The following is a 14,664-nucleotide window of genomic DNA, read 5'->3' on the forward strand; positions in this document are numbered from 1 at the left end:
AATGTATTTCTTGTATAGTGTATACAAACGAGTATGGAAGCTCGACAAATAAGATGCCAAAAACCAACCACTTTCATGTGGTATTGGACAGAAAGAAGGACCGTGCACACACTTTCAATGAGTCTGCGCTTCCCCGTGACACATAACAACACTTCCTTGTTCGCCGCCAATCATCTTTCAGGCTAACATGACATCAAATCCAAACCATACAAACATAAAACATTAACACCAGCTGGTCGTTACAGTATGATTTGATATACCGGTACAGTATATGTAAGGGTTTAACGGTACACAAAAATGTTGGTTCGGTACATACCTCGGTTTAGAGGTGACAGTTCGGTTCATTTTCGAAAAAAAAACTAAATACCGGTATACATTTTCTGGTTATTTATTTACCAAAATTTGTAAACAATGGCTTTATTATTTTAACATAACAATAACATACATATACACTAGGGGTGTAACGGTACGTGTATTTGTATTGAACCGTTTCGGTACGGGGGCTTCGGTTCGGTTCGGAGGTGTACCGAACGAGTTTCCACACGAACATATTAAAGGCCTACTGAAATGCGATTTTCTTATTTAAACGGGGATAGCAGGTTCATTCTATGTGTCATACTTGATCATTTCGCGATATTGCCATATTTTTGCTGAAAGGATTTAGTAGAGAACATCGACGATAAAGTTCGCAACTTTTGGTCGCTGATAAAAAAGCCTTGCCTTGTACCGGAAGTAGCAGACGAGTAGCGTGACGTCACAGGTTGTGGAGCTCCTCACATCTGCACATTGTTTACAATCATGGCCACCAGCAGCGAGAGCGATTCGGACCGAGAAAGCGACAATTTCCCCATTAATTTGAGCGAGGATGAAAGATTTGTGGATGAGGAAAGTGAGAGTGAAGGACTAGAGGGCAGTGGGAGCAATTCAGATAGGGAAGATGCTGTGAGAGGCGGGTGGGACCTGATATTCAGCTGGGAATGACTAAAACAGTAAATAAACACAAGACATATATATACTCTATTAGCCACAACACAACCAGGCTTATATTTAATATGCCACAAATTAATCCCGCATAACAAACACCTCCCCCCTCCCGTCCATATAACCCGCCAATACAACTCAAACACCTGCACAACACACTCAATCCCACAGCCCAAAGTACCGTTCACCTCCCCAAAGTTCATACAGCACATATATTTCCCCAAAGTCCCCAAAGTTACGTACGTGACATGCACATAGCGGCACGCACGTACGGGCAAGCGATCAAATGTTTGGAAGCCGCAGCTGCATGCGTACTCACGGTACCGCGTCTGCGCATCCAACTCAAAGTCCTCCTGGTAAGAGTCTCTGTTGTCCCAGTTCTCCACAGGCCAATGGTAAAGCTTGACTGTCATCTTCCGGGAATGTAAACAATGAAACACCGGCTGTTTTTGTGTTGCTGCAGTCGGCCGCAATACACCGCTTCCCACCTACAGCTTTCTTCTTTGCTGTCTCCATTGTTCATTGAACAAATTGCAAAAGATTCACCAACACAGATGTCCAGAATACTGTGGAATTTTGCGATGAAAACAGACGACTTAATAGCTGGCCACCATGCTGTCCCAAAATGTCCTCTACAATCCGTGACGTCACGCGCTGACGTCATCATACCGAGACGTTTTCAGCAGGATATTTTGCGCGAAATTTAAAATTGCACTTTAGTAAGCTAACCCGGCCGTATTGGCATGTGTTGCAATGTTAAGATTTCATCATTGATATATAAACTATCAGACTGCGTGGTTGGTAGTAGTGGGTTTCAGTAGGCCTTTAAGTAGCCGCCTAAGCTAAAGTCTTAACAAACTGCTCCGCTTCTTCTGCCTATGTCTCTGTCAGTACTGTCAGTCTCACCCACACAACCATCTGATTGGTTACACACACAGAGCGGTAACAGCCAATCAGCAGTGCGTGTTCAAAGCGGTAACAGCCAATCAGCAGTGAGTATTCAGAGCGCATGGAGTCAGTGCTTCTGCGGTGGGGTTAGCAGATAGGTGTTTAGCAGGTAAGCATCAGGCAGCGGACTCTCCCCAAATTATAATAAACACCTCCCAGTCAACTACTAGTAACATCACTATGAGCCCGTTGACGTTGTAGAAACAAACGGCAGCTCAGCTCGCTCGCAGTCCTTGAGGTGAAGGCTAATTCGCTTTTAGCGTAATGTTAGCTCATTTTGCGGTGTGTGTCTGTGTGTGTTACGGACAGCAAAGCCCTGTCTGTCTGTTATTTCACTTGACCTTTTTCTGTGTTGATTGAGCTGTGTTGAAGCAGCAAAAAAGGACATTATGTTAAATGAAGAGTTTCTGTCTCTGATAGTTGATATCATATTGTAACTGCATCATTAAGCCTACATGAAATGCATGTTGTTCAGGGATGAATAGTCTCTCCTATTGCTATTGTACTATTTTTTCAGCTATAGTTACATTAATCATTAGTAATGGAGCAGCCTAGTTTTGAATGGCAGGGTCCCTGCTATCACATGTTGATAAAAGTATAACATTTACATAATAAAAATCAACTACAGGCTTCCCAAATGCTGTAATAAATTAAACATGATGAGTTGACTTGAAACTGTTTAATGTTGCACTTTTTATATGTAGAAGAAAAGTTTTGTCATTTTATTTAATCTGAGCAACAACTTGAGGCAGTTTAATGTTGATTAACGTGGGCAGAATTATTATAGTGTTCCCAATGTTAAAAGGATAAAGCCATTGTTTACAAATTTGGTAAATAAATAACCAAAAAATGTATATTTTGTTGTTTTCTTACTGTACCGAAAATGAACCGAACCGTGACCTCTAAACCGAGGTACGTACCGAACCGAAATTTTTGTGTACCGTTACACCCCTACTAACACCAGAAAAATATGCCACATTTGTTTTTTGTTTTTTTCATTTAAAAATAGCCATTAAGTCTCTGAACACTTGAAAAAGTCTCAACAAAGTACATTGTACAAAAAGCAGCAAAAATGTAAAATATGGCAAAATTATAAAAAAAAAAAATGTTATCACTAATTAATAACAGATGTGTTATGTATTATGATGTATACCAGGGGTGTCAAACGTACGGCCCGAGGGCCGGATCAAGCACGCAAACAGGTTTTATCCGGCCCGCGGGATGAGTTTGCTCAGTATAAAAATGCACCTGAAATTTTTGAATGAAAGAAACAGCTGTTCTAAACGTGTCCACTGGATGTCGTAATAACAATTATTTGTATCTTTGTAGATGATGCTACATATGTACGAAATAAACCACATGATGTTAGTACATCAGTCGAGGAAAATGATCAAACTACATAAATAACATACTGTAATTTGATTTTGATATCATCTTTTTATCTTGATAGATTGAAAATGAAGACCAATGAGTTGACTGATGAACATTATCATATAATTTATTCAGAAAATATAAATAATGACAAATAAAGATAGAATACTATTAACCGCAAGATGTAAGTGTAAAAAAAAAAGAAAAAAAGTTGTCTTTATTTTTAAGTTATCGTGCCGTGATTTTACCAGTCAGGCCCACTTGGGAATAGATTTTTCTCCATGTGGCCCCCCCATCTAAAATGAATTTGACACCCATGATGTATATATTTCTTCAGCCTTTTTTAAGAAAATCATATCATCAAAGAAAATTATGCAAATTAATTGATGTCATGTGACCACACCCATAACCACGCCGCTTCCACCAGAAGTATCTTGGCAGTCTCGGAGAAACCCTGTACATACAGCCATAAACACACATACTGTATGTACAAACCCCGTTTCCATGTGAGTTGGGAAATTGAGTTAGATGTCAATATAAACGGAATACAATGATTTGCAAATCCTTTTCAACCCATATTCAATTGAATGCACTACAAAGACAAGATATTTGGTGTTCAAACTCATAAACCTTTTTTTTTTTTTGCAAATAATAATTAACTTAGAATTTCATGGCTGCAACACATGCCAAAGTAGTTGGGAAAGGGCATGTTCACCACTGTGTTACAAGGCCTTTCCTTTTAACAACACTCAGTAAACGTTTGGGAACTGAGGAAACACATTTTTTAAGCTTCTCAGGTGGAATTCTTTCCCGTTCTTGCTTGATGTACAGCTTAAGTTGTTCAACAGTCCGGGGGTCTCCGTTGTGGTATTTTAGGCTTCATAATGCGCCACACATTTTCAATGGGAGACGGGTCTGGACTACAGGCAGGCCAGTCTAGTACCCGCACTCTTTTACTATGAAGCCACGTTGATGTAACACGTGGCTTGGCATTGTCTTGCTGAAATAAGCAGGGGCGTCCATGGTAACGCTGCTTGGATGGCAACATATGTTGCTCCAAAACCTGTATGTACCTTTCAGCATTAATGGCGCCTTCACAGATGTGTAAGTTACCCATGTCTTGGGCACTAATACACCCCCATACCATCACAGATGCTGGCTTTTCCACTTTGCGCCTATAACAATCCGGATGGTTCTTTTCCTCTTTGATCCGGAGGACACGACGTCCACAGTTTCCAAAAACAATTTGAAATGTGGACTCGTCAGACCACAGAACACTTTTCAACTTTGTATCAGTCCATCTTAGATGAGCTCAGGCCCAGCGAAGCCGACGGCGTTTCTGGGTGTTGTTCGCCTTGCATAGGAGAGTTTTAAATTGCACTTACAGACGTAGCGACAAACTGTAGTTACTGACAGTGGGTTTCTGAAGTGTTCCTGAGCCCATGTGGTGATATCCTTTACACACTGATGTCGCTTGTTGATGCAGTACAGCCTGAGGGATCGAAGGTCACGGGCTTAGCTGCTTACGTGCAGTGATTTCTCTGAACGCTTTGATGATATTCCGGACCGTAGATGGTGAAATCCCTAAATTCCTTGCAATAGCTGGTTGAGAAAGGTTTTTCTTAAACTGTTCAACAATTTGCTCACGCATTTCTTGACAAAGTGGTGACCCTCGCCCCATCCTTGTTTGTGAACGACTGAGCATTTCATGGAATCTACTTTTATACCCAATCATGGCACCCACCTGTTCCCAATTTGCCTGTTCACCTGTAGGATGTTCCAAATAAGTGTTTGATGAGCATTCCTCAACTTTATCAGTATTTATTGCCACCTTTCCCAACTTCTTTGTCACGTGTTGCTGGCATCAAATTCTAAAGTTAATGATTATTTGCAAAAAAAATAAAAATGTTTATCAGTTTGAACATCAAATATGTTGTCTTTGTAGCATATTCAATTGAATATGGGTTGAAAATGATTCGCAAATCATTGTATTCCGTTTATATTTACATCTAACACAATTTCCCAACTCATATGGAAACGGGGTTTGTAGATTGCACAGTACAGTACTTATTCTGTACAATTGACCACTAAATGGTAACACCCGAATAAGTTTTTCAACTTGTTTAAGTCAGCGTCCACGTTAATCAATTCATTAACATTGCTGTATGTACACTTTTGACCCAGCAGATTTGCTCACATTTTCAGTAGACCCATAATAAATTCATAAGAGAACCAAACTACATGAATGTTTTTTTTGTGACCAACAAGTATGTGCTCCAATCACTCTATCACAAAAAAAAAAAAGAGTTGTAGAAATGATTGGAAACTCAAGACATTATGTTCTTTACAAGTGTATGTAAACTTTTGACCACGACTGTAATGACAATATTAGATGGAAGGATGGAAAAAGTGGAAGACAAGTACACAAACAACCACTGCCTTTGCATTGTGTTATGATCCAAATATGTTGACTTTTCTGGGAGACTTTGTCGGTTAAGTTTAAGGAACTGGGGGAGATGCTTGATTAGTAGAATACCAAGACGCAGAAAAAAGAGATTATATGACCGACTATAGAGCAGTCAGAGCGCTATTTGAACAATAAACATGACCAATGCGCAAGTATGGCGGTCGATTAAATATCGAGTCCGCCTAAAGTTTATTGATTAGTGTTTTACATATAAATAACACCCCCAAACACGCGGAGCAATTCAAAGTTACGGAAAATTGGTCTTACTTACAAGAAACCCGAAGGACGTCCAGGCTCGGTACGGTCAACGCCGATCATCACAGAGAGAAGGCGACGCCGAGAAAAACACACAAGAGGAACATTTGCCTTCCTTTTCTCCTCATTGTGGTACCACAGCGACGGGCGGCCATGACAGTCCATCCGGGCACTCTCGCTGCTCTCGAAGTCGAAGTTAAAAAAAAACGCGTAAATATGTGATAAGTGTCAACAACAAAACGAATCTTCACATTGCTGCTTTTCCCTGAAATTAAAAAAAAAAAAAGAAAAAAAAAAAAAGAAGATAAATCTTGACTGGAGATAAAAGCACGTCGAGAGTTCCGGAGTGTTTATGGCGCATGCGTCATACGTCATTGATGAGCCTGTGTGTGGTTGATGTAGAAGAAGCAATGGCGGATCGACGCCATTACTTTTTTGTTGTTGTTGTTTTTTTATTTTATCTTATAAACCTTTATTTATAATATGCAACCAACCTTCCAACCAGTTTCTACCGCTTGACCCCTTCATTTACATATAGTCATAAAATAATACAAATCAAAACAATGACTTCACTATAAAAGTGAGTGACATTGTTATCATCAGGAAAGATGAGGTCACCTACCTAGGTTACATTCTAGAGGCTAATCTTTCCTGTGATAAAATGGCAACCAAGGTAATCAAAAAGGTCAACCAACGAACGAGATTTCTCTATAGAATCTCCACTCTGGTCAACAAAAGCACCATGAGGATTCTAGCGGGAACTCTCGATTACGCATGCACCTCCAAAACCCTCAAATCTAGACTCCAAACATCCCAGAACAAGCTAGTCAGATTACTTCTAGACCTCCACCCCAGATCCCACCTCACTCCTACCCACTTCTCCAAAGTGGGCTGGCTCAGGGTGGAGGACAGAGTAAAACAACTTGCACTGAGCCTGGTCTATAAAATCCGCTACACCTCCCTGATACCGAAGTACATGTCAAACTACTTCCTTAACCGCCATAACCACAACACCAGGGGGAGCTCCACTAACCACGTTAAACCCAGATTCTGATCTCACAAAGGTCTTAACTTATTCTCTTTCTATGCCACATCAATGTGGAATGCACTCCCAACAGGTGTAAAAGAAAGGGCATCTCTATCCTCCTTCAAAACCGCACTAAAAGAACACCTCCAGGCAACTTCAACCCTAAACTAACACCCTCCCCGGATTGTTAATAATCAAATGTAAATAATCAAATGTAGATACTTTTTCTTATGCTTTCTGATCTCGATCTCTCTCTATGTCCACTACTTGCTGTACATATCCTACCAAGTCAGTCCTACACTGTTTCAATGTCCATTTCTCTGATGATGCAATTGTTGATGACTGAAGTGTTGATATCAACCTAACCAAACCCCCCCTCCTCATCCCACACCCCGGATTGTAAATAATGTAATTAATTCAATGTATATACTCTGATGATTATCTTGTGTGATGACTGTATTATGATGATAGTATATATTTGTATTATGAATCAATTTAAGTGGACTCCGACTTAAACAACTTGAAAAACTTATTCGGGTGTAACCATTTAGTGGTCAATTGTACGGAATATGTACTTCACTGTGCAATCTACTACAAACCCTGTTTCCATATGAGTTGGGAAATTGTGTTAGATGTAAATATAAACGGAAAACAATGATTTGCAAATCCTTTTCAACCCATATTCAATTGAATGCACTACAAAGACAAGATATTTGATGCTCAAACTCATAAACTTTATTTATATTTTGCAAATAATAATTAATTTAGAATTTCATGGCTGCAACACGTGCCAAAGTAGTTGGGAAAGGGCAACGTTCACCACTGTGTTACATGGCCTTTCCTTTTAACAACACTCAGTAAACATTTGGGAACTGAGGAGACACATTTTTTAAGCTTCTCAGGTGGAATTCTTTCCCATTCTTGCTTGATGTACAGCTTAAGTTGTTCAACAGTCCGGGGGTCTCCGTTGTGGTATTTAAGGCTTCATAATGCACCACACATTTTCAATGGGAGACAGGTCTGGACTACAGGCAGGCCAGTCTAGTACTCGCACCCTTTTACTATGAAAGCCACACTGTTGTGACACGTGGCTTGGAATTGTCTTGCTGAAATAAGCAGGGGCGTCCATGATAACGTTGCTTGGATGGCAACATATGTTTCTCCAAAACCTGTATGTACCTTTCAGCATTAATGGTGCCTTCACAGCGACAGGCTAAGTTACCCATGCCTTGGGCACTAATACACCCCCATACCATCACAGATGCTGGCTTTTGAACTTTGCGCCTATAGCAGTCCAGATGGTTCTTTTCCTCTTTGGTCCGGAGGACACAACATCCACAGTTTCCAAAAACAATGTGAAATGTGGACTCCTCAGACCACAGAACACTCTTACACTTTGCATCAGTCCATCTTAGATGAGCTCGGGCCCAGTAAAGCCGGAAGCGTTTCTGGGTGTTGTTGATAAATGGCTTAGGCTTTGCATAGTAGAGTTTTAAATTGCACTTACAGATGTAGCGACAAACTGTAGTTACCATATCAATCCGCCTTAGCTGATTGCACATCTTTTAACTCATTTGCCAGCCCCAGGTTGACACTCAAACTAACTTGTGTCAATAATTATTTTAGTGTGACTGTGTCACATAGGGCTGCTAACTCCCTGAAAAAAATAAGGTATGGCGGGTTATATGGACGGGAGGGGGGAGGTGTTCGTTATGCGGGATTAATTTGTGGCATATTAAATATAAGCCTGGTTGTGTTGTGGCTAATAGAGTATATATATGTCTTGTGTTTATTTACTGTTTTAGTCATTCCCAGCTGAATATCAGGCCCCACCCGCCTCTCACAGCATCTTCCCTATCTGAATCGCTCCCACTGCCCTCTAGTCCTTCACTCCCACTTTCCTCATCCACGAATCTTTCATCCTCGCTCAAATTAATGGGGAAATCGTCGCTTTCTCCGTCCGAATCGCTCTCGCTGCTGGTGGCCATGATTGTAAACAATGTGCAGATGTGAGGAGCTCCACAACCTGTGACGTCACGCTACTCGTCTGCTACTTCCGGTACAGGCAAAGCTTTTTTATCAGCGACCAAAAGTTGCAAACTTTATCGTCGATGTTCTCTACTAAATCCTTTCAGCAAAAATATGGCAATATTGCGAAATGATCAAGTATGACACATAGAACGGACCTGCTATCCCCGTTTGAATAAGAAAATCGCATTTCAGTAGGCCTTTAAGACTAACACCCTGGACAAGACGCCACCTTGACAAAGATAGATAGACAAGCATTCACATTCACATTCTCACACAAGAGCCAATTTAGTGTTGCTAATCAGCCTATCCCCAGGTGCATGACTTGATTAATAATATATTTTTTAGTACAAAATAACTAAATAAGCAAAATATATATATTATTTCTTATATATAAATACTTTGTGCTAAACTCAACCAAAGAAAACATAGACATCTTTCTTTAAAGGGGAACATTATCACAATTTCAGAATTGTTAAAACCATTAAAAATCAGTTCCCAGTGGCTTATTATATTTTTTGAAGTTTTTTTCAAAATTTTACCCATTACGCAATATCCCTAAAAAAAGCTTCAAAGTGCCTGATTTTAACCATCGTTATATACACCCGTCCATTTTCCTGTGACGTCACATAGTGATGCCAACACAAACAAACATGGCGGAAAGAACAGCAAGCTATAGCGACATTAGCTCGGATTCAGACTCGGATTTCAGCGGCTTAAGCGATTCAACAGATTACGAATGTATTGAAACGGATGGTTGTAGTGTGGAGGCAGGTAGCGAAAACGAAATTGAAGAAGAAACTGAAGCTATTGAGCCATATCGGTTTGAACCGTATGCAAGCGAAACTGACGAAAATGACACGACAGCCAGCGACACGGGAGAAAGCGAGGACGAATTCGGCGATCGCCTTCTAACCAACGATTGGTATGTGTTTGTTTGGCATTAAAGGAAACTAACAACTATGAACTAGGTTTACAGCATATGAAATACATATGGCAACAACATGCACTTTGAGAGTGCAGACAGCCCAATTTTCATCAATTAATATATTCTGTAGACATACCCTCATCCGCGCTCTTTTCCTGAAAGCTGATCTGTCCAGTTTTGGAGTTGATGTCAGCAGGCCAGGGAAGCTAGGGTCGATAGGGGGTTTAGCTCGCTTGTCTGCGGGAACAAACTGCCGCCATTGCTTGCCGTGCTACCGAGGTCCTTTGTCCCTGAATTGCTCACACACTTCGGCAGATTCAATGGGGGTCTGGCGGCAGATTTCTTTGACTTTATCGTTGGAAATGCATCTGCTTTGAGTGTCGCAGGATATCCACACATTCTTGCCATCTCTGTCGTAGCATAGCTTTCGTCGGTAAAGTGTGCGGAACAAACGTCCAATTTCTTGCCACTTTCGCATCTTTGGGCCACTGGTGCAACTTGAATCCGTCCCTATTCGTGTTGTTACACCCTCCAACAACACACCGACGAGGCATGATGTCTCCAAGGTACGGAAAACAGTCGAAAAAACGGAAAATAACAGAGCTGATTTGACTCGGTGTTTGAGAAAATGGCGTTGTGACGTCATCGCTCCGAGAGCGAATAATAGAAAGGCGTTTAATTCGCCAAAATTCACCCATTTAGAGTTCGAAAATCGGTTAAAAAAATATATGGTCTTTTTTCTGCAACATCAAGGTATATATTGACGCTTACATAGGTTTGGTGGGCTTCACGGTGGCAGAGGGGTTAGTGCATCTGCCTCACAATACGAAGGTCCTGAGTAGTCTTGGGTTCAATCCCGGGCTCGGGATCTTTCTGTGTGGAGTTTGCATGTCCTCCCCGTGACTGCGTGGGTTTCCTCCGGGTACTCCGGCTTCCTCCCACCTCCAAAGACATGCACCTGGGGATAAGTTGATTGGCAACACTAAATTGGCCCTAGTGTGTGGATGTGAGTGTGAATGTTGTCTGTCTATCTGTGTTGGCCCTGCGATGAGGTGGCGACTTGTCCAGGGTGTACCCCGCCTTCTGCCCGATTGTAGCTGAGATAGGCTCCAGCACCCCCCGCGACCCCAAAGGGAATAAGCGGTAGAAAATGGATGGAAGGATACATAGGTTTGGTGATAATGTTCCCCTTTAAAGAGACCTATAATGCAAAACTAACTTTTCTTACCGAATCTCACCCAACCGTTTTTTGTGTATTTGGGATCTGCATGAGTCTCAAATATTTGAAATCAAACCATGGAGGCACGGCAGAGATATTTATAAAACAATATCTCCAAATATGGTTCAAGGAGCCATATGTATAAATCTGGACAGAAATGGTACTGCAATAACGGTCACAATTTTGTAGTCCCCTTCGTCTCTTCCTGACTGAGGTTGCCAGATACAGAATCAGAAATACTTTATCAATCCCTGAGGGGCCTGGTTGGGGGCGTGGCTAAGAGGGGAGGAGTATATTTACAGCTAGAATTCACCAAGTCAAGTATTTCATACATATATATATATATATATATATATATATATATATATATATATATATATATATATATATATATATATATATATATATATATATGTATGTGTGGGAAAAAAATCACAAGACTATTTCATCTCTACAGGCCTGTTTCATGAGGGGTTCCCTCAATCATCAGGAGATTTTAATGGGAGCATTCACATACCATGGTTTATATAGGGCACAGAGTGGGTGGGTACAGGCTGGCGTAGGGGCGTGGTGATTGGCTCATGTGTTACCTAGGAGGTGTTTCCGTCTGTGGCGGCATTCTGATACAATATCGCTGCGCTTGTTGAGGGATGACAGGTCTGGACGGTATATAATAAACAGTTTCTCTTTCAAGCATAGGTTGCATCTTTTATTACCACTATTGTAAGGTGTGCTGGATGCAAGAATTTGCCATGTTATTGAATATTCAACATTATTGTCTTTGAGGTCCCAAATATGTTTGCTGAGTTCTGTGGTATTCCGCAGGTTTTGGTTCCTGAAAGAAGCCTTGTGATTGTTCCATCTGGTTTTAAACTCTCCCTCGGTTAATCCTACATATGTGTCGGATGTGTTAATATCCTTGCGTGTTACCTTAGATTGGTAAACAACTGATGTTTGTAAGTGGCTGGCAGTGTGTCGCGCCTCGCCAAGGAGCAGCGAGAATACCAAGAAGCGCATATGCCAAATTTTCAAAGAGAACGGCTTACGGATCACGATTGAAGCCAACAAGCAAACCGTCAACTTCCTCGACGTCACTTTCAACCTGAGAAATAACAGCTACCAACCATTCACGATATCCAACACAACACTCCAATACGTGCACCATGACAGCAACCACCCACCCACCACCACGAAAAGAATACCTACCGGAATTAATAAAAGGCTATCGATGCTGTCATCTAGCAAATCTGAATTTGACCAAGCAACCCCCCGTACCAAAAAGCCCTTGATGAAAGCGGATACAATTTCACCCTCACCTATGAACCCACGCCAGGAAACCAACCAAAAAAGAACAGAAAACGAAACAACATCATCTGGTACAACCCCCCATACAGCAAAAAATGTCTCAACTAACATTGGCCACAAATTCCTCAGTCTGATTGACAAACACTTCCCCAAAGGCAACACCCTAAGAAAAGTATTCAACAAGAACAACATTAAATTGAGCTACAGCTGTATGAACAATATACGACAAATTATCTCAAACCACAACAAAACAATTGCAAATGAGCCGTCGGCCCCCGGACAGAGCGACCCCAAAACCAACAAAGGCTGCAACTGCCGCAAGAAACCTGATTGCCCTCTCAACGGGGGGTGCTTACAAACATCAGTTGTTTACCAATCTAAGGTAACACGCAAGGACATTAACACATCCGACACATATGTAGGATTAACCGAGGGAGAGTTTAAAACCAGATGGAACAATCACAAGGCTCCTTTCAGGAACCAAAACCTGCGGAATACCACAGAACTCAGCAAACATATTTGGGACCTCAAAGACAATAATGTTGAATATTCAATAACATGGCAAATTCTTGCATCCAGCACACCTTACAATAGTGGTAATAAAAGATGCAACCTATGCTTGAAAGAGATTATTTATTATATACCGTCCAGACCTGTCATCCCTCAACAAGCGCAGCGAAATTGTATGAGCATGCCGCCACAGACGGAAACACCTCCTAGGTAACACATGAGCCAATCACCACGCCCCTACGCCAGCCTGTACCCACCCACTCTGTACCCTATATAAACCATGGTATGTGAATGCTCCCATTAAAATCTCCTGATGATTGAGGGAACCCCTCATGAAACAGGCCTGTAGAGATGAAATAGTCTTGTGATTTTTTTCCCACACATACATATATTGCGCTCTACTACGGTATCGAGCACTATTTTTTGGATAACCTTATTAAGACATATATATATATATATATATATATATGTACATATATATATATATAAGAAATACTTGACTTTCAGTGAATTCTAGCTATATATATATATTTATTTTATTATATATATATATATATACATATATATATATATATATACATATATATATATATATATATATATATATATAAATAAAATAAATACTTGAATTTCAGTGTTCATTTATTTACACATATACACACACATAACACTCATCTACTCATTGTTGAGTTAAGGGTTGAATTGTCCATCCTTGTTCTATTCTCTGTCACTATTTTTCTAACCATACTGAACACCCTTTCGCAGGCACCCAGAAAGGTTTCGAGTACCACCAAAAAAACTGAATCTCTGAAGACAGTATAAAAATCTGTGTTAAAGGTGTACAAATACTGTTTGTATAATAAGCATGTTATTGTTTACAAATGAGGGTTAAGAGTTCAGTACTAAAAAAAAAAAAAAGAATGTGGCTTAAGTACAGTTTTTTAATTGAGCTGCTGCATTTTTTGGTTGGGTTGTTTATTTATTTTGAGTAACTTCTACATTTCTAAAAGGGGAGGAATGTAATAGAGTGATCTACGTTTGTCTGTTGCCATCTCCTGGTGAATGTTGGCTATAGCGTACTGGGGTTACTTTTTGGTTGGCCAACGATTTACGTGGTGTTGCGCACTTGATGTCAAGTGTGTGAGTCTGTTCTGAAGTCTACAGTAAAGAGACGTACTTCATCACCTCGCCTGGTTATTGCCTCCAACTCAATATATTACAACAACATTGCTGTTTACGGCAGACGAACTGCTTTACGATAGAATAAAACATGACTGCTGTTGTTGTGTGTTGTTGCCGCGCTGGGAGGACGTTAATGAAACTGCCTAACAATAAACCCACATAAGAAACCAAGAACTCGCCCTCGATCATTCTACAGTTACAACGTGTTTGGGCAGGCACGCTGTTTATATTGTGGGAAAGCGGACGTGAATACATGCTGTTGACATGTCACTCAGGTCCGCATGGAGCTGGAGGGGGCGTGGCTTACAGCTCCGCCTGAATTTCGGGAGATTTTCGAGAGAAAATTTGTCCCGGGAGGTTTTCGGGAGAGGCGCCTGAATTTCGGGAGTCTCCCGGAAAATCCGGGAGGGTTGGCAAGTATGGATTATACTGGTGAAAATAAG

General features: G+C 40.8%; 1 protein-coding gene across 1 annotated transcript in view; it reads right to left on the bottom strand.

Moving 5' to 3' along the window:
* The window catches only part of LOC133606857 (zinc finger protein 518A), a 47,677-nt gene extending 41,306 nt beyond the window's left edge, over positions 1 to 6,371 (bottom strand). The window contains exon 1 of the mRNA XM_061961235.1: positions 6,039 to 6,371. The gene's annotated coding sequence lies outside the window, so the exon portion shown is untranslated. The remainder of the gene's footprint in view (positions 1 to 6,038) is intronic.
* Positions 6,372 to 14,664: the final 8,293 nt, after the last annotated feature.

The sequence above is a fragment of the Nerophis lumbriciformis genome, linkage group LG05 (assembly GCF_033978685.3).
Source record: "Nerophis lumbriciformis linkage group LG05, RoL_Nlum_v2.1, whole genome shotgun sequence".
Lineage (NCBI taxonomy): Eukaryota > Metazoa > Chordata > Actinopteri > Syngnathiformes > Syngnathidae > Nerophis > Nerophis lumbriciformis.